Source organism: Lipophrys pholis (assembly GCF_963383615.2).
Source record: "Lipophrys pholis genome assembly, chromosome: 1".
Taxonomy (NCBI): domain Eukaryota; kingdom Metazoa; phylum Chordata; class Actinopteri; order Blenniiformes; family Blenniidae; genus Lipophrys; species Lipophrys pholis.
In genome coordinates, this window is record NC_137635.1 from 38,330,395 (window position 1) to 38,350,791 (window position 20,397).

The 20,397-nt window shown below is 42.4% G+C and overlaps 1 protein-coding gene across 4 annotated transcripts in view; it reads left to right on the forward strand.

Moving 5' to 3' along the window:
* Nucleotides 1-20,397, forward strand: part of dlg1b (discs large MAGUK scaffold protein 1b) — a 111,854-nt gene that overhangs the window by 43,012 nt on the left and 48,445 nt on the right. The window lies entirely within an intron of this gene.

The following is a 20,397-nucleotide window of genomic DNA, read 5'->3' on the forward strand; positions in this document are numbered from 1 at the left end:
TGGCGGACGGAACAGGAAGCTGTTGACGTTTTGATTGACTTCAGTGCTTTCCCCTCTGAGAAGAGATTACAAAGCTCTGGCTTCCTCTGCTTGTGTTCCACTAAGAGCTTTTCCATGTGCCACTTTCCCCTCCGCAACGCCGCTGCCTTCCTGGCTTCATTGGGGCGCTGCAGCTTTACGCTGATCTCTGGACACGCTGCATCCACCTGAGACTGTTGCTGCCCTGCTATGATCGGAACATCTGCTCAGCAGCTGGAGGACATCTGTGGTCACTGTGTCCATTCAGGACTCTCGGTCTTCTTGCTCTTTATGTCTCAGCAGGACAATCCTACTTTTAAATGTGGTGTTTACTGTCAGAGTTTTTTTTTTTTTTTCATTACAGTCATCACTTTTAATTTACAGCTTAAAAACATGTTTATGTGCACCATTTCTTGGATATACTCAACCCCCTTCATAACCCTTATCTATTTTCCTCTTTCTTTTACTGGAAGACAGCATTTGCTTCTTTGTTAGATTAGCTGCATTTAAATATCTGGATATTTGGATAATGTCATCTAATATTGCCTCAAAGTAATTTTAATACATATTTTATCATCATACAATGATAAGACGTTTTTTCTTGTTTCTGTTTGTAGTATTGTTTTATCATTGGAGAAATGTTGCTTGAGCAGTACACATGACATATTGGTGTCTTATGAGATCAAGCTGAGCTTGCATTAAGATGTTTCTCGCTTTGCACCGTAACGGTTTGGTGCTGTTCCTTCACAAACGAGGTCTACTGTGGTGTTCGTCTGTGGAACCTCTTTTCCAGATAAAGTATTATTGTTTAAGAATCAATTTTGTATCCAAACATCAGAGAACATGGGCTCTTTCGTAAATCCACTCAGGGTTTCTCAAACACTGACGTGCCGTTAGAGATCTTCCTCATGACTGATCTTACTGAGCAGCTTGAAATTAACTAGCACTACATGTACTGCAAATAAATGGAAAAACTAATGCGAAAGATAAATATTACTGCCATTACATGCAGACAATACAATTAGTTTTATTATGCGAAGCAAAATCTTAGGCTTAACATGACAAACCAGATGAAAACTGAGAACATAAGGATGAGTTGACCTGCTTGTGGGCTGTGTAATGGATATAAGAAGCATTTAGATTGGTCCTTTTTCGAAAAATGTTTGTTGTGTGTGTCTCTTGGAACTGGTGTACACTGAGGATTCTGGGTAGGGAGTGGCACTGAGTCGCTACAGATACCGCAGGGAAGCTTAGATACGGCCTCAAATGGCTCTGATGTCCCCTCCCCCTTTGCTTCCCTCCCTCACCTCAGGGCAACACCTCGCCATCTGGGTCGACATGCACACAAGAAGTTGCTGCCAAACGTCTTCTGGGACTAAAAAAAATAAATAAGTGGAGAAGCAGATATGTTTAAGGGCTGCGTCAGTGCAGGTGAGACTGTGACATGTGATCCAGGAAATCTTTCAAGGACAGACCAGTGACAAAGGGATGAGTAACAAAAGCTGCACAAGGTTTTTTTTTTTTTTCACAGGAATAATCTTTTCAGTAGAAGTAACCTGCCCACCTGTGGTGCTTGTAAATACACCCACAAAGACCTCTGATGGCCTTCAGTGCGCAAAATAACATCTGTGATTCTTCCAATGACACATCCAAACAAAACCAGAAGAATTGCTTGCTTCTAGGTTTCCACAGAAATATGTAAATCTGTGAAGTTTGAGAAGAGATTGATGCGTTTACGTAAATATTTTTCACTGCTGTTATTGTTGTTGCCAGTGCTCATATACGAAAAGTCCTACATGACAAAAGGTAAACAAAATGTTTCAGATGTCGAGGTGATGGATGGAGGTAATGCCCAATAGAACAATTAATTCTGAGGGGCTCCAGTCTCACTCGGCTGATGGTTTGCTGCCCCCTGCTGCTGATTTGTAGTACTGTTCATGCCTTGGACTGAGTAATACCGCTGTATTTTATTAAATAAATGTCATGAGGAAGAGAGCAGTAGTGGCTGAGAGGTGGGGGAAAGTGGTTGTGGAAGCTATTAACTGAACAAGCTATGAAATGCTGAAAGGTCTCTGCCGTGTGCCAATGAGAAATATCAACCAATAAGGTTGCAGCAATTCATTGCAAATAAAACAATTAGATCACATGACCCCACGATAGAGCTGAAATGCCTGATTAAATGATGATGTGGTTGTTCATGCAGTTATTTTTCCCCCAATTTGCTTTATTGTAGTTATCTACCTTTATCCACTCGTTCAAATTGGATTTTTTAGATTTATTTTACTTTGGATGGGAAATAATAATTATATGTTTCCAACAATGTGAGTGATTTCAACTTAAAGCTGTGGAAAAAAAATAAGATTCCTTATTTACCTTTCAGTGCATCTCATGCAGCATAAAGTAAAACAAATGATGATGATCTGGCTAGAAACAAGTAGCCATGTGAGGGTTTGTTGAAGTTGTCGTCTCTCAGAACAGAAAGGGCAGGTTGTTCCCCAAACAGCTGCTTTTTACATCAAGCGTATTTCTGCTCTACTTTCTCACTTTGCTCGATTAAAGCGCAACTATTTATCTGATTGTAGGTGAAGAATTTGGTTTTGGTGTCCAGCAGGGGGCGCCACCTCCACGGGTGTTGGTCTGACTGGCCAAACTAAAATACTGACATCAGCTTGTTGCATGTTTCACAAACTATCATTGAGTTGGTTTGTTTTTCATTAGCAGCATTTCTGATTGTTTTTTTTGTTTTGTTTTAAAGTTTAGCGTCGGATGAACAGATTTATCACTTCAGTCACATCTTAGTTATGTTTCCTGCCCAGAGCGCATAGCGTGCCACTATGCTCCAACTATATTGCACTTTTGGATTGTTTGTGGATTTTATTTATTTATTTTATTATTGGCATCTGGGAAGTTCTGTTTAGTCATGGTAAGGATTTGGTTTGTGAACCTCTCATAACAACTATTAATCCATTTATGACAATCAAATTTACCAGCAAGCAGTGAAATTGAGTTTTTAGTACTCATTTGCACTTTAGACTTGGCAAGTTTTCAAACTGGATACTCTTTATGACCAAAACTTTACTCAATACACCTCCAGGGCAGAAGCATCATACTGTAACCTCCAAAATACTCAAAGCTGAAGTTATCTTGACAAAAGATGCTGAGGTAATCATTCATTGCACATTTTTGACAATTCTATAGCCATAAAATCAAAATAAATCAGGCAACTGTAATATAATGATAGACGAAGGGTCGTTACAGCAATAGTTAGAAATGTAATAAATTGTACAATACTCCTGCTTTCTTGGTAGGATAGGCTACACATAATATTCTTTTTCACCCAAGATTCCTGAGGATCTGTTGTGACTATAGGATTTTAATTTGAATTAAGTTATTATAAAAATATGTTTCTGAATTCCAAAACCAGCATGTTGGTTTCTGGCTACGCTTTCCATACAAAAAAATAATCTTCTGGATCACTTGTTGGGAGTGTGACTTGACCCATATCCCAGGTGGACTACCCACTGGGGTCACATGAGGTCCTAATAAAACATTCAGATTCTGACACACGCATGCAGACGCACAGACATGCGCGGTGAGATGTGCAGCGTGAGCGCTGGTGTTTGGACTGTGTGTAGGGAGCGATGTGTAAAAAGCAGCAGGGTAAATTTAGAAGGAGGCCGTCACATCTGAACCTGTCAGTTGCTATCACTGTCACTGCAAACACTCAGTCTGCACTGCTGGACTGCACTCGGTCTCTGTGTGTGTTTGAGTAGGAGTCAGCGGAGTGTGTTCGCGCACGCCGAGTGACGCATGCCTGCGACTGAGTGTATGTGCAGCCTGACTCAGGCTTTGATAATGAGGCGCTCGGACAGCAGCACAAAGACACGGAAGTTAATTGGTGCAAAACTGTCCAAAATCTATTTCACTCGAATGGAAACTTTGTCGCCGGCCTGTCGCTGGGTTTTGTAGTTTTATTTGCGTGCTGCTTTGTTTCTAGGCCGTGTGGATATTGCATCAAAATGGAAGGAATTAGGATCTTCCCTTTCAGTTCCTGACAGATGTGCCAGCATGGCCAATAGTTTTGGATGTGATGGGAATCTCATCATAACAATGCAAAGTAAAACATCACAATACACGTTAACTTAATATGACAAAATACACTTCCACAACATAGCGATTTCTCTCGAATGACCCTTCATGTGACATAAATCTTGTTTCGTTGGAAGAGTTAAGGGTCCGTTTGTAGTTCCATCCATTAGTTCGACAACTTTATCGAGAGCTGCTCTCAATTACAACACAATGATCTAATTTAATCAAGCCAATCAATCTCTTTGTAGAACAAAAATGCAGCACAAAGTGCTTCACATGTTAGAAACAGAGGAAATCCCTTCGCCCACAAACACATACTGTAGTCCTAAATCCCCATTCATCCCCCTTCATGAATTAACTTGTTTTGCCAGTTTGTAGTAACCATCAGTTAACTGAATCAAAAGGATGCTATTGAAACATGAGTGTTGAATGAGGGACTGGAAAAAGCCCCAAAACAATCACCAGAGAGTTTTTTTTGTCTGCCATCCAATATAATGGTACAAAGAGCTTCTTTTCCATTTCACTTCTCACATTTTTGCTTATCTCCTCTTAACTCAGAGTGACTAAGGCACTCCGCGGAGGAGTGTGACAGACAGTGGGTGGATGTGAGTGTGTGTTTGTGTGTTGTAGACCTGCAGGGAAGTGGCCCAATTAAAACCCTGCAGATACAGACAAACTGATACAACTGATGGACAGAGTTGCTCTGTAGTTTGTGTCGGTCTCGGGAGGAATCTGTGCTTCCTGATGCCTCCACCCAGGGCAGAATTTGCCTCATTATCTCATGCGCTCGCTGGTCAGATATGTAGCGTTTCCTTTGCTAGTGGTAGCATTCAGAGGGACTTGGTCAAGCTTTATTTATTCAAGCATGTCTATTTGAGAACAAGATAACCAGGCTCGGAGCTGAAATGATTTGGTCTTATCTAGTCAGTTTGTTTGTTTTCTGCCTCAGGACAGGACACAATTTTTGACTTCACTCCAGAAGCTGATATTGTTTAGAACAGTTCTAACATGATGAGTGTAATCGGTCTGTCACATGGTGCTGTGTGCTGTGCATCTTCATCCCTCACTTGGTTTGTTGCCTCCCCAACACCTCCTGTGGTGCCTCTTCTACCATTTGATGTTTTTCCCAATACATCACGAGGTGTGTTGCCTCTGTATCAGCTGGTGTATTGAACCTCCATCACCCAGCGTGCTGCCCAATCTGTCACCCGGTGTGTTGCCTCTGTATTACCTGGTGTGTTGTCTCCACATCACCCTGCTTGATGCCACTCCATCACCTGGTTTGTTGCCCAGTCTCTCCCCGGTGCGTTCCCTCCCATATCGGCCGTCTTGTTGCCTCTCCACCACCTGTGGTGTTGCCCTCTCATTTGTTGCGTTGCCTAATTTATCACCCAGTGATTTGCCTGTGTATCGCCTGGCGTGTTGCCTCCGTCTAACCTGGTATGGATCTGACTTTGTGCCTCATCCTCTCGGTTGGGACTGAAATAAACTGTGGTACAGTTGTTCTGTGTGGGCCGAGAGCTTTTTGTAGTCAAGTCTGTTCTAACTGAAACCGGAAGAATGAAGCACCGATGACTAGAAAACACTGGGATTCTGATTTGTGTGAAAACCCGTCAAATATTTGTGCATTATATTTTAAACGCTGTCTTTAGCGTCATAGATGTTGTCCTATGGGTGCATATAATTGGAAGGATTTTGATTTCATCAAGTCATCCTCTTCCAGTTGATGTTTAATTCTTCTTCCTGTCACCGTTCTTTTCTCTCTTGGACATTTTTGCATGCTCCTCATTTTTTCCCACCTTCTACTCGTCTGTTCACCGAGTCTGACGCTTCCTCACCGTCTGTTTTCTCCAGCCATACTCCTACTGTCTCCTCTGCTTCTTAATTTTACTTCCTTTCTCCTGTCGTCTATTTCCAGTTTCTTTTCCCATCCAACTCCTTTTTCTCCTGGTTTAACCCTTTGCCCTCCTCTGTCTTCATCTTCCCTGAACGCCTTCTCTCTCTTACACATTTGATTTCATCTGAGATTTTTATTTTGTTATTACTTTCCATTTTCCCCTCTTCATGTTTGTCTGTCCATCACTCTGCCTGATCCATTGAAACCTCTTCTTCTTTCTGTACCTCTTTATTTGTGACACCTCTCCTTTTATGCCCTTATCCGCTTCTATTCCTCTATTTGCCCATTTCTTTCCTTTTTTTAGGACACCTTCTTATTTTCATCTTCTCTTTTGCTCCTCTTTACCTCTTTCCTCCTTTGTTTCCTTTTTATCTTTGTCTTCACCTTTTCAACTTTTTGTCACCTCGTCTTTTCTACTGTTTCCTTCCGCCTTCTCTTTTTAGCACTTTTCTGCTACATCCTTTCTTCCTTCTCCTTTTTTTGCTCATTTCCTTTTCCTCTCCTCCTCTTCCTGCTTTTTCCTCCTCCTTTTCCTCTGCCTGTGTCTCCTCCTCTTCCTTTCCTCCAAACCACTGACTATGTCCTGTCCTACATCAGTCTAACTTCCCCGAGGATACACCCCCACTCTTGCGCTCTCTCTCGCGCTCCTCTCTCTCTCCTCTCCTCTCTCTCTCTCTCTCTCTCCTCCTCTCTCTCTCTCTCTCTCTCTCTCTCTCTCTCTCTACCTCTCTCTCTCTCTCTCTCTCTCTCTCTCTCTCTCTCTCTCTCTCTCTCTCTCTCTCTCTCTCCTCTCTCTCTCTCTCTCTCTCTTCTCTCTCCTCTCTCTCTCTCTCTCTCTCTCTCTCTCTCTCTCTCTCTCTCTCCTCTCTCTCTCTCTCTCTCTCTCTCTCTCTCTCTCTCTCTCTCTCTCTCTCTCTCTCTCTCTCTCTCTCTCTCTCGTTCAACCCTCCTCATTTCCGATGAGTCATGTGACCAATCTCCCTCTCTCCTCTTCCTCCCCCCCGCTCCCGGGAGACCAATCACACCCCCACAGAGTAAAGCTACACATGCACACACACTAAACGCACAGCAGCCCTCACTCTCCCCAGCCCTCATCATCACTCTCAATGCAGACCAGAAGGGAGGGAGGAAACGCAACAGGGAGAGAGTGAGGTGGAAAGCAGTCCGGAGAACAAGAGATAGGAGTCGAGACGAGTGCCTGACAGGGGGTCAAGAGGGAGAGAATATATTCAACCGGTAGAGGAAGAATCAGGAGGAGGAGGAAGAGGGGGGGGGGAGGGGTCAGTGGAGAAGGGGAAGAGGGGGGCGGTTCTCCTGAATGTGGGAAGAGCTCTGGGAGTCATTTCCTCCCCGCCGCGATGGAGAGACGCGAGGAATGAGGGCGGATGGTGAGAGCAGGGAGCAGCAGCAGCAGTGGAGGAGGTGGAGAGGCAGGAGGTGGAGGCGGAGGAGGAGGATGTGCGGCTGGCGGAGGCGGGCGGCAGCGCGGGAGGAGCCGACAGCGCTCCGGAGGAGGCGGCTGTCGGCCAACTGCCCCGGCGCCGACAAGATGTCCCCCAGCACCAAGAAGGTGGAGTGTTTCTCTCCCATGCTGTGCCACTGCAAGGTGGCCCTGCACCAACAGCACCATCTCCCTCATGTTCGGCTGCAAGGTGGGTGGAAGCATCCTGAGCAAGGTCCACCAGCAGGGAGGTCCTCAGCAGAGTGTGGACACGGTGTCACGGGGGGGCAAAGTTCATTTCTGGTTTTCAAATGTAGAAATCCAGGTAATAGTTCTTTCGAAGTTCAGGTGCATCAGTGAGCTGACCTCTGTTGCTAACAATTACTTATTTTTTTGTTTAATTTACTACTGCTTGCTTCTTCACAAACAAACAAAAGTTTGTGCAGAAATGACCACAAAATGCAAACGACTACCAAATATTTTCAACTTGAGTTCCCAAATCATTCATTATGTTCACCCGCAGTTGAGACTATTGCTGAAGTCGGATGAAGATTTCTAGCATTGCTGTGAACATCATCAAACCTTCCAGACCACTTCGTTATGTCCGATAGTGCATGGTGGTATTGGTCTGTTTCTTAACGTTGATGGTTGTCTATTTGTTCCCCTTTTAAAGGGGCTGCCATTGTAACTACCAATATAGACTTGGATAGTTTTTAAGCCATTCCCTTTATGTAGCATAAGGGATTTGAGTTCGAGCCCCCCCCCCCCCCCAAAAGTCTGGAAAGCTAGAAGTCATTATAAACTGTCATTTGTGTTCAGCTCCAACGCACTAACTCAAAGTGTAATGTCTTCAAAATTATCTTAGTAGTTTGTACTGTTGATTTCCAGAAGCAAGATCTTGTGCTGCATTTTGAACCACTGCAGAGTCATTTGGCCGTTGAGACAGATTTTTATATTCTATACTCTTGTGTTCACTGAGTGCCAAGCCCCATCCTACACTTCCCATAATGCATCTTAATTGGCGTGGTAGCTGAGGATTAAATGTATGTGACTGAAGTTCTTGAAATCTACAAATCTATCTGGGGAAGTCGTTGCCTTCAGATATTTTCTGGACATATTTCAAAAAGCTTTTTAAAATTATGTTTTTAATTAGAACTACAAACTTGTATTCTCATGCTTGCTTCAAGTCCTGAAGTGTCCTGGATGCATCCCATAATGCATCCCAATTGCAGAGTTTGTTATTGAAAAGGAGCATTGTTCGCCGCTTCTTTTGGGATCACGTTCTAGTTTAGACACTTAAAGCGTGCCAAAAGGTTGAAATGGAAACTGCAGGCTTTTAGTTTCTCTCAAGCATCAACAATATATTCATGCTACATTTCCTGTAATGCGAGTCTATAGCTGGCTGTGTCAGGATTTATTTGTCCTTTTTTATTAACCAGGATCTCCTTGTCAAATACAGCTTGAAGATATTGTCCCTTCCAATCCTCTGAACGTCTGAACATAATCTAAATAATCAGGATGTTTCAGTCATGTGAAGTGACAAATGAGCAAAATAACAATTGCAGATTTGTTTTCTTGACTGGCAGATTTCTGTATTTGAGATAAAATGTTGCTCTGCTTCAGATGTTTTTTTTCTTTCCGCTTTGTCGTGTTATGCTTTCATAGAGAAGCCAATCTGCTCTGGTTATTCTTCCGGAAGAAAAAGTGTAATTTATTTTTTCCATCATTAATGAAACATTACAGGGTGATTTAGTTCTTTATAGATGGCACAATATTTTTTTTATCCGGCTCTCGCTTTAAGTTGACGTTTTCTTATATAAGATTGTTTGAACTGTGGACTGCTTCAGAGATAAATATGTACCACATCGCGACTGAAATGCAGCAAACCCTGCAGGGCAGTGAATGTTCGACGTGCACCCGAGCTACGACTCACAAAGCATCGCATCTGAAACCTTAGAATGCTGAACATTTAAACCAGGTTCTGCTGTTGCTGCTTCTTATGTTCTGCGCCTACCAGACAACAGCTGAGGGGGCCCAAATCCCTGGTTTGCTTGCTGTCACCGAGCTGCTGTGTTTACTGTTTGACCCAATGCATGGTGATAGGCCGAGCAAGCCACACATCGTCTCTGTCTCAGTGGCTTCGGCCTATCAGAGGCTCGATCCACTGCAGCGCCGTGCTGCCATTGGCTGTGAAAGGGGAACGTCTGAAGCAGGCTGGCGGGCACGTGCATGTGTGGTCAACATGTGCTCTGCAGGGAAACACCAACGGAGCAAAAGCTCACTCCCACATCAGAGCTGCTGTCAGCGGAGAGACGTCAGGGCTCGGCCTACACACACGCGTGCATTTTTGGAAAAGTCCGTGAAATATTCAGGCATCTTTAGAGGGTGTGCTTAAGAAGGTTGAATACTGAAAAAGATAAAGATCTGCAATTGGAGATGCTCCCGGGGACAAATTATTCTGTCAACTAACTGAAAAATGTCAATTAAGACCAGTCGACTTGTCTGAACAAAAATTTTTTTCCCAAAATGGTGCAAGTTGAGCACAATTTCTGGTCAAGTAATAAAAAAATTTCTCCTGAAATATATTGCTTGAACGCCAATGGGAGACTTTAATCACAATCTTTAAATTCCATATCATATTTGAAATGCTGCTGAAGTGCAAGGCACTTGGCCCCATGCAGCAAAATATTATATTTCGTTCTCCTCTTCTTTTTTTATTATCACATTAAAACTACCAGCCTTGACACTGCATGTGTTTCAGCTCAGCATTACCTTTTGTGGTGCATGCACTAGAAACATTGCTCATTTGCCTGGATACAGGGTATAAAGGCTGTTAATGAGCACAAGATGCAACTTCATTTATATTTTATGGTGAGAAACACAATATCTACTTGGTGTTGCTGCTCCCCGTTCATTATTTTCTTTCCAGCTAAACTTACTGTACTTATCCTCTAGTGTTAAATTGGCCATATCATCAATTTCTAATAATTATTATAAGTATTTCATCCTACGTGCATATGCTTGTGTTGTGACTTCTCAAAACAAAAGTGAGTGATCTTCACTAATGACACAAAAAGTATACAAGTGTTCATGTGCAGTGGAATTGTCTGCGCTCGTGTGAAAACGATCTCCTGGTAAGAAAGATCTGGGGTTAGAAACTGTATGCAACACTGGCACTGTGTGTATTTGGACCCAAAATATTTGAATAACTTCCTGAAGCTGTTCCCTTCAGCTAGCTTATGGAAGGCGGGATAAGAGCTTCACCTATGCCAAACTAGACTGAGCGTGGCTCGCGAGCATTGCTTGCATCAGAAGCTATTGTTCAATGCAGGTCAAGATCAAAATGCTTCGGTTTAATTTTTCTGCATCGCTCCTTTGGAGTGTTTGTGCCATTATTTTTCTCCCCGACACAGCCTACACACTACCTTGTTTTCATTTATTCGATGATCATCCTGCCAAATAACGCCGGCTTAGCGAAACGACACCTAATCGTTTCCAATTGCACTGTTTAGAGATTGCCGTGTTCTTGGGCAATGCTCGAGCAGGTGTACTGCTGCCTGGCAATGCTATTGCTCTGACAGATGGCGGGTGTATGAGAGTTGAGCAGCATCTTGTACATGGGTAAAACACTAACCCACTAATATTTGTGGTGCCGACTAGTGATATGACAAACATTTAAGTGATGATTCGGCTTTATAATTGAACCTTCAAATACATTGGTTCTTTTACAAGTTTCTTCCTGGTACATCTAAAAAGATACTGCACATTTACATTTTCTCGTGATTTCAATGTCAAGACTCACGAGCTGTTTCCCCTAAATAAAACTAAACATCTGATTTAGTAAAAAAAAGTGTTGTTCTTCTATATCTTATTTGAACCAAGCAGACTGATTGAAATCGAGACTTTTCAAATAATTCAAATTTTGTCTGAAACAAGCGTGGGCCTTCCAGAATCTGTGTTGATATCTTGAAAAGTTATTCGTCTTTTTACCACCTCTGATTTTGTTAACTGCAGCTGGCGGAAGCTGTCAAGCATGCTGCTTCTGCTTGTATTAATAGTCACAAGTTTTCCCAGCAGATGCTCTTCCTGACACAACCTGAGCAGTAAGAGGTTTAGAGCCTCGCTCAGCGACACACGGCATCGACGCTGGGATTTACAACCTTTGAGCTTCTAGCTCTATTTCTCTTTTTGAGATGGGGAAATAAAAAGTTTCTTCATAAGTCTGCCTCATCTTTGAACATTGGGCCTGTAAACGTTTGGTTTGGTTGTGACTTTCATTATGAATTAAACTGGGTCGCGATAAATGGGCCAAAATACAAAACAAGAGTTCTTGGTGAAAATGGACTAGATATTTTAAGCACTCTTATTTTAAAAAAAGCAGCAGCAGCCCACTAAATACTCTACGGCTCTACGATTGATAACTTCCGGCACAATCTATCGAGTGTGTGGCTGTGAAAGCAGTCGATGGCGGCTGATCAATGGGGCTTAATTAAGACTAGTTGCGAACAAACCGTCACAGAGCAGAAGTTGCAGTAGTGAGAGCAGCAGAGTGGTTCATCACACATTTTCAATAGAACTATCTCGCATCCAGTCTGAGATTTAAGATCGCCAGTGCTCCCGAATCCCCCAGATTAACAATAGATGTCAAGTCCTGATCCGGCGTTAATCTGAGCCGTCCTTGTGTCTAAAGGGTCAGAGGTCGAAACATCACTCCACATGGTGCTGAAACCCCGACACCCGCAGGCGCTGTGACTGTCCAATCAGAGCCAGCAGGGCAAAAGGTCAATGGGGAGTTTCATTTCAAGTACACTCCAACAGAAAAAAAGACAAGTAGCGATGTACTGAAGGGCCTGAATGGCAGCACTAACTCACCAGATGCAATTTGCTTTTGTTTCACAAGTAATTTCAAAATCACTGTGAATTTCATACATTGACAATGTGACTGCATTCTGATAAGATTTCAAAAAAAGATTTTGCACGTCGCTAAACTATAAACAAACCTCTGGACGAGCTGCCAGACTGCTTACAGAAAGCAAAAAACCATATAATTCCAGTCCTGCTTGGCCTCTAATGACTATGTCTCCTCACTCCCAACCCAAACTAGCTGCTCATCCCTAAATCCTCAATACACTCATGTGATCTCCACACCCCCATTATCCAAACTCACTTGGTTGATATTTGTTTTCAAGTCTTATTTATCTTTTGTTAAACTTTTTATGGCTGTTGAAAGGCCTGTTGTTGCAGCAGAGAGTTTTGACTAAAATGTGCACCACAAACACATTAGTATTATTATTATCATCATAGCACCAATTTTGTCTTCTTGTGTTGAATGAATGAGAATTCCGCAATTAAATTACGAATTGTTACAAATTCAGGCTCTGAGTGGACAAGCTGTTCCGTTGTATCAAAAACTCTTGTTTTATGTTCAGCTCAAAATTTAGCTCTTGACATGGATTGCTCCCACTGTCCAATTTGAAAGTTTGGAATGCAGAATAATAATCATTGTCGTGCTGTGCTGTGCTGTGCTGTGCTGGGTTGTAAGCTTTTCTAAAATGCATGCGTTCAACACTTTTAACTTGACACCTCTCATCAGCCCACTCGTTCCTGCTGCTTTCGAAACTCTCAATAAAACCTTACATCTCCCTCATCCAGGCTAAATGAACCCCTTCTGTCCATACTCATGCTGTGGTATGTACGCTTAATGGTATGCTACTGAGCTGTGAAATGGTATGACGTGGTATAGTCAACAAAACGGCGTTCTTGCTATTATATTGTGTTCCTCATTCTGTGAATGATACAGAATATCACACCACTAGAGTTGGCCAACATTCTCTGTTGTTTCCTGTACCACTTTTCACTTTATGCTTAATGACACCAAAACGAGTCGCCAGAATTCTCTCAACAGAAGAGCTTTCAGTGTATCTCAGATCTGTGAAAAACTGTGTGACAAGATTTCTGTATTTTTAATTGTAAAAAAAAAAAAAAATCAGTTGATACAACATCTAAAACAAAATGTCCTGTATTCAGCAGTGGAAGATGTTTACTAGAGTCTCATGTTTTACAAGAACTGTGCTTGTTGTTTAGGCAAAGGCTTTCTTTGTTACAGATGATTAACTTTCTTGGCGAGCTCGGAATTTTCAATTATGCTGATAAGAAGATGGAAAGAGTAAAGTGCAGATTATCATTTTCATCCCTTCATTATCAAGAGAAGGAACATGTATAATTAATGCAGTGAGGTTAATGTCAAAGTCCAGAAAAAGGCTTTCTCTACTCAAAGCATTTATTCAGCAGTCGGATTCTTGTGTTGTTGTTCCCAGCTTCTTCATCACACCCCTGAATCATCCAGAAACCCTCCTCCTCCTGAACATCCTGCTACATCCGCTCCATACTGATGCTCCTATTTATAGCTACTTTTGGCAGGCGGGAGTCGGCAGTGTGCCTCCTCCTCCCCATCCTCCTCCTCCTCCGCCTCCTCCTCCTCCTCCTCTTCAACAGCTCTCACAGAGAAGAGGAGGAAGAGGAGGAAGAGGAGAGGGAGACGACGGCTCTCTCCTCACAGACAGTGTCATTACTGGAAACCTCCCCACTACCTCCTACACCTACATTTCCATTTGTCCACAGCGAGTGGGCGCCACTCAAGGACAGTGTGTCGACATGCAGCCACAGCAGCCCACTGGACCTGTGATCTGTTTGCAAAAGAAAAAATAAATGCAGTATTTTTTCTTTTCTTTCCCTCCAAAGATAGTGTCAGACATTGATGGTCAATGTTGAGTAGTGAATGTGTAGACGATAGTGGGCGGCGGTATGACAGATTCATTCTGTGTGGACTCCGGAAACACACCACTGCAGAGGGACTCGAACCTCAATCTTGATCGCTTGCCTCTGTAAGTCAGCCGTCCTCGGATAAGGAGTGTCTGAGGTTTTTGCTGCTCTGTGTGTCATGATTGCTCGGTTTGCCTGCAGCCCCCTAATGCCACTCCATCTGCTGCCGGGCAGTTATTCAAAATTCAGTCTCAAGCTGTTCGGTGCGTTTGCGTCGTCTGCGTCTAAAACTCACCTGAAGGTTCTGAGAAACAGCTGGGAGGGTTTTTAGATTGAAAGAATGATCAAGTGCAGCACTTTTATTTAGTTTACAGTTGTTGGATCAGTGAATATGCTGAAATGGCGCCGTCTGAAATTGCTGAGTGGCTGTGGCTCAGTTGGTACAATAAGTTTTGTGTGTCAAAGTTTACTTTGACAAAACACTGAACCTCAATTGGTGAGCTCCTTCTATAGCAGCGGTCACATCGGTATATGAATGTGAGAATAGCTTTTTTTGTGTGTGAATGTATCGGATTCTGTAAAGGGTGTTGAGACTGTAAAGTGCTGTTATCCGCTGAATTTGAAATCATTTACCATTTTCAGGAATGCACTGCAAAGGGGGAGAAGAAATTATGCAATATAGAGTCTCTTGGCAATCACCCAGCAAGCACACTTTCTCACTTTTAATGAGTAATTTGTACCGATTCGATAATGCTGGTCCTCTGGGTATAAATAGGAACCAGTTGTCAGTGGGTGTGTGCGCAGTGTGCCTCTTCAAACCTGCATCTGTGTCATGGGGAACTGTAACCGCAGTGCAAACAGGGCTGTATATGGGTGTCTCTGCATGTTGGCTTCACTTTAATCAGCTCTTTGACACCATGAGTAGTCAGTAGTGGGGGAACCATCCCAATGATTCCCGGGGTCCTCATCACTTGACCTGTTGCCATAACAGCCGGCTGTTTCCCACCTGAGTCCCATTTCAAATACAAGGGGCCTAAATACTGCAGAAGGTGGTCACGCTGAGAGTCAGTGATGGATTATATTAAATCATGAACCCCTTCTTAACATGGTACAGTCCACTGTGAAGGAAGTTGGTGATAAGTCATTTCACTCCTGCAGTGTAATCTGCCTTCTGGTGTTAATCTGTGGCCTCTGCTCCTGACATGAAGGGAATTCCCATGCAGTTAGATCAGTAATTAAAGCAGGAATCACAGGATGCAGCTCAGGATCCGCACTCGTGCATCAGACTCACACTTAACATCCAGATTGTTAATCTGCACCAAGACAGCAACTGACCTTTTTTTTTTTTTTTTTTAATATCTGCCACTGTGTCTGACGTATTCCAAGATGCCTTATCGAGTAATTCTGTCATGGCTTCTGTAATGTGTTTTATCACATTAAACTCAATGATTTATTCTCATTTTATTCTTATTCTCACCATTACTGTTACTGAGTCTCAACTGTGTTGATAACATATCAAACAGAACAGTGTCTGGCTTCTCCACACTTATAGGAACTCATACATTCTTTTCTCCGCAGCTTTCATTTTAGGGATAATGGTGACTGATACAATGAGGCTGGTCGTGTGGTTTTAGCGTCTTGTATATCAGGGATGTCACTTTCTTCCACCTGTTTTATAAGCTGAGATCTCTGGTTCTGTTCACTGCTGCTGCCCAAGTTGCTGTATAACCTTCACTGAAATTCTCATTTGCATGAGTAATTCAGAAACAACACTATAAATGATATGTTCACCTAACCTGTTGCCTTAAATGTGTTGATGGAAGCTGGGATCTACCGAGATCCCCTTAACATCTCACTTGGCATTTGATCCAAATTGAGGTGGGCTGCAGTCGCTAGAAGACACCTCTGACCAGACAGGTTTAAAAACAATGAGCCTCACATGCCAACTAAAAATCATTATCCGATTTCTTCAGTTATCAGGCTATTGAAGTGATCATGTAAACAGCATAATACAACATATATATAACAGTTATCTGTAAACGGTCTCAGTGGAATGCAGTGGTTTAACGGACGTCTTATTTGACCTGATAACAAATTATCTGCATTTATGGCATTTGCTTTTCTGCATTGTTTTATTAGCAAAAATTGTGTCATGTTGCAAATACAAAGTCATAAATTAGTAGGCTGATCTATGGATTACTCTGATTTACATGCAGCATTTTGAGTTTTATAAATACGTTTAGGATTTTGTAGGATGTCTTACTTCATTATTCAGCCCAGAATTGTTGGTGAAGCCAGTTCACCTTCTGAAACTTCTCTCTTCAGAAGAAGCTGGGATACTTGGGAGAATGTCTGTGCCAGTAAAGGAACGGTGCAGCTGTAGATCAGGAAATGTTGTGGCGAACCATGAGTCAGACGTCCTCCAGTGAGAAATGATTGACAGCATGTGATTAATACGAGCTCTGCAGCAGCTTGGGCTCTGCTCAGCTGCTGAATTATTCTCTTTGAGTCAATGTGATTTGGTTGATCTGCGTTACATTATAGCGATAAGCAGCAATAGTGATTATCATCTCTCTCTTTAGAATGTTAGTTTTGCCTATTAAGTGTTGAAACATAAGAATTTACTTTATTTTTCCGTTTTCCCCCCCGACCATCAGTTTACATATTTTCATTGGTGTGGCAGCAGACAAAGCTTGTAAACCTCTAAACTAAGCTTGAAAATGTCAGCTGAGGTTAACAGATCTGAGGACCTTCGAGTGTTTGAGTGGTCAGATGTCAAGCCTTGTGAGGCTTCGCAGTATCTTAAATATAGAATACTGTGCAGAAGTTAAACTTGGTGCTTTGCGTTGACGTTAATCATCCAAAATTCCTCCTGCGGCTTTTTGATTGCCTCCCCAACCTTCGAGACCGCTCTATTGCACTTGCGTAATGCTGGAGCTGATCCCAGCTGATTAGGGGACAATGCAGGAGACGTCTTGGACAGGTTGCCAGTCTGCCAAGGGGCAGACACCTGAAAACCTGAAATGCTTGTCTTTGAGACGAGAGTGTTCATGTGGTTTAGCGAGAGTGTTCACCACTACGCCACTGTGTGGACACCGCTGTTTCTTTCATTCGACAAGAATTAGTCTAGAACAATGTTAAATTGGCATACATAACAAAATGACTGACCTCTTGTTTAAATGTTTAGCATGCTCAATACTCAAACATTTCTCTCTTCCTTTCTGGTTTTCTATCACACTTTCAGAAAGTTTAGTGGGACTGGCTAATCGTTTGGACAATTTGATTTTGCATGATAGTGGAATTACTGGGTTTTAGGATGGTTTTATGCTTTGTTTTAAATATAATAGCCACTGATTGAATGTCTGGTAAACCAATGGAGTGTTATATCTCCAGGTGACTCTATTAGATGGGTCATGCATGTCTATGCATTTCTCATTTGACAGAAAGATTTAACGTGTTTTTGTTGTTCTCATCCCTTCTATATTGTAATCATTGGGACATTAAACCTTTATCTTGAAACGTGCTGTGGCAGTGCTGCTTGATCTGAAAGTGGTGTTGGTTTTAATTCTTAAATTGTTTTGGGGTCCAATTAAATGTTTGTTTTTAAAGTGCTTCAGAAATGAAGTTATCAATTAAAAGTCAACCACAGCTGAACCAAAGTACTGTACAAAGATAGACATAAAAACCTTGATTTATATATATTCTCCTCACTGTCACTGCTGAATGCTCACTTAAATAAAACCTTAATCAACCGAGGACTTGTCTGAATTCTCTCTCTCTCTCTCTCTCTCTCTCTCTCTCTCTCTCTCTCTCTCTCTCTCTCTCTCTCTCTCTCTCTCTCTCTCTCTCTCTCTCTCTCTCTCTCTCTCTCTCTCTCTCTCTCTCTCTCTCTCTCTCTCTCTCTCTCTCTCTCTCTCTCTCTCTCTCTCTCTCTCTCTCTCTCTCTCTCTCTCTCTCTCTCTCTCTCTCTCTCTCAGTGGGCTACTGAATAGAAGGAAATCAGTTATCAATGAGCAATGTATTACAGTTGACAAAATTTGAGGTGTTTTTTTTTTTTAAAGAAACTGTTTATATTCAAAGTTTAGATACGATGGTTTTCCTTCCTCCACCCTCTGTTAGCAGCTACAGGGTTGTTGTACCTTCAGTCTTTGATCAGATTCCAGCCTCTGGATCTGTGGGCCTCCTCTCTCCAGCCGTTGTCATCCTTCATGCAATAAACAAATGTTGGATTCGATGGCTGGTCGCTCTCAGCCTGATGAATGGAGATGTTGCCCTTCAGCTTTTTGTTGGCTCAGCACTGGCCGGGCTGTCAGAGTGAAGGGATGGGTTAGTCTCACTGGCTTCTTAGAAAGGTAACTAAATCACGCAGACGACCGGGCCTTCAGTGTTTTGCTCTTGTCACTTTAGGAGTTCTCATTTGTGGAGGTCAAAGCAAATGAATCAGGTCAACTGGATTTGGACGTATCTCCTGGAAGATGTTTCAGTCATCCACGTGGCTCTATCAGTTCATGTTTTTTTTTTTTAAGGGACATAATAAACTTTCAGTTTGTGACATCCTAGAATATCTTTTCTTGACCAGACCGGGGCAGCATATTGCTCTATTGCATCCTGCAATGTTTCGGTCTGTGGTTGCCATGCGACGACTCTCCACAAGCCTATCCCGGGAGCGTTAGCAGCTTAGCCCCCAACCTGCCAGCGGCTCCAACACCACAGCCAATCAAGCGTGGTATAATCCTGTTCAGACTCAGATTAATGTCTTTGAAGTCACTGCAGGGAATTTCCAAGGTTTCACTGATCTATGCGACTATCTTGCATTGAAATGTTCAACTGGATGATTTGTAGTGATGGAAGAAGAGCCAAAGTGTTTGCTCACAGTCGGGGTGTAACGATGCACCTAACCGACGATTCGGTTCAAGTCTTACTTTTGGAAAAAAATGTATGTCGGTTTCTTTCTGTACCGATCGCGCATTGCCTTTCGAACGATAAAACCTATAATTTGGAAATATTTAGGAAGGCCAACATCAACCGAACTTTTAGTTTGGTGTCAGATTTTACAGCAAATGATGTGAATTACACTTCTGATTTATTAGAGTTGGCAGCTCTGCAAGGGGGACCATGAATCCCAATAAAATGCATTTACATTTGTGGAGTAATAAGTATCAAGCCACTGTAGATGTTATCCCATTGTGGTGTAAATAAAGCTGCATAACGGGGGGAGCGTTGACCACAGAGAGGACGATTCTTCTGGCAGATCTCACCCTGCCTGCTGCTCCACTGGGCTGAGTGAGCCCAGTGTTGGGGTGGTGCCTGTGAAATATGACCTTGCATATTTGAAGTGTTGCTAATCCTTTCTTAAAACTCCAATGCGGGAAACGTGTCCAAAACCCAATAATTCATCCATCCATCCATTTTATCCCTAAATTAGTCTGTCATACAAGACCCAACAATGTTATGAAACCAGCTTTAATAATAATTTTGAAACCAGTTTACAAACTATTGAACACCTTGGGAAAAGCACTCCGCAAGCTCTTTCTCCAGTATGATAATCAAACCAAAACAATTGTTGGAATACATCCATGCTTTTGGTCATTTATCTCAGCTGTAGACGAATTGAATGTGCCTTCTTGTGCCTTCTTAATTCAGTCTGTGTCTTTGTATTTCTTTTTTAAACATAATAAATCTTAAAAACCTTTTAACTCCACCCAGCACCCCTCAAGTGTCGACATGCATTGTCGTTCATGTTTATATTCTTGTTCATTCCGTGGTTTCTCTAACGATTTCGTAAAGCTGAGTGATTCATCCACAACTCTCAAGATTGGTGGAGAAAAAGACATTTGTATGGATTTGCTGCTGAAGACATGCAGCTGAGTGGATTTGTAGCAGGTGCTGCAGCCTCATATCTCATACTGAGGAATGAGAGTGAGTATCTTTTCAGTAGGAAAACCTTGACGGCCTTACAACTGCCTTTGACTTGGTTGCAGTCGTATCTAGCCAGGTCAGGCAAAGGTGTCAAGATATGTTGTTTACACACACAACCAGAAATGTGATCATAACTGGGTTAAGTCTATGTAATACAAATTTACCCAAGAAGTTTAATTAGGGCTTTTTACCTGGGTCCGTTTATTGTATCATCTTGGTGCTTCGATCACTTTCACATAAACATGTGAAGGCTGCCTGGACCAGGACTTCT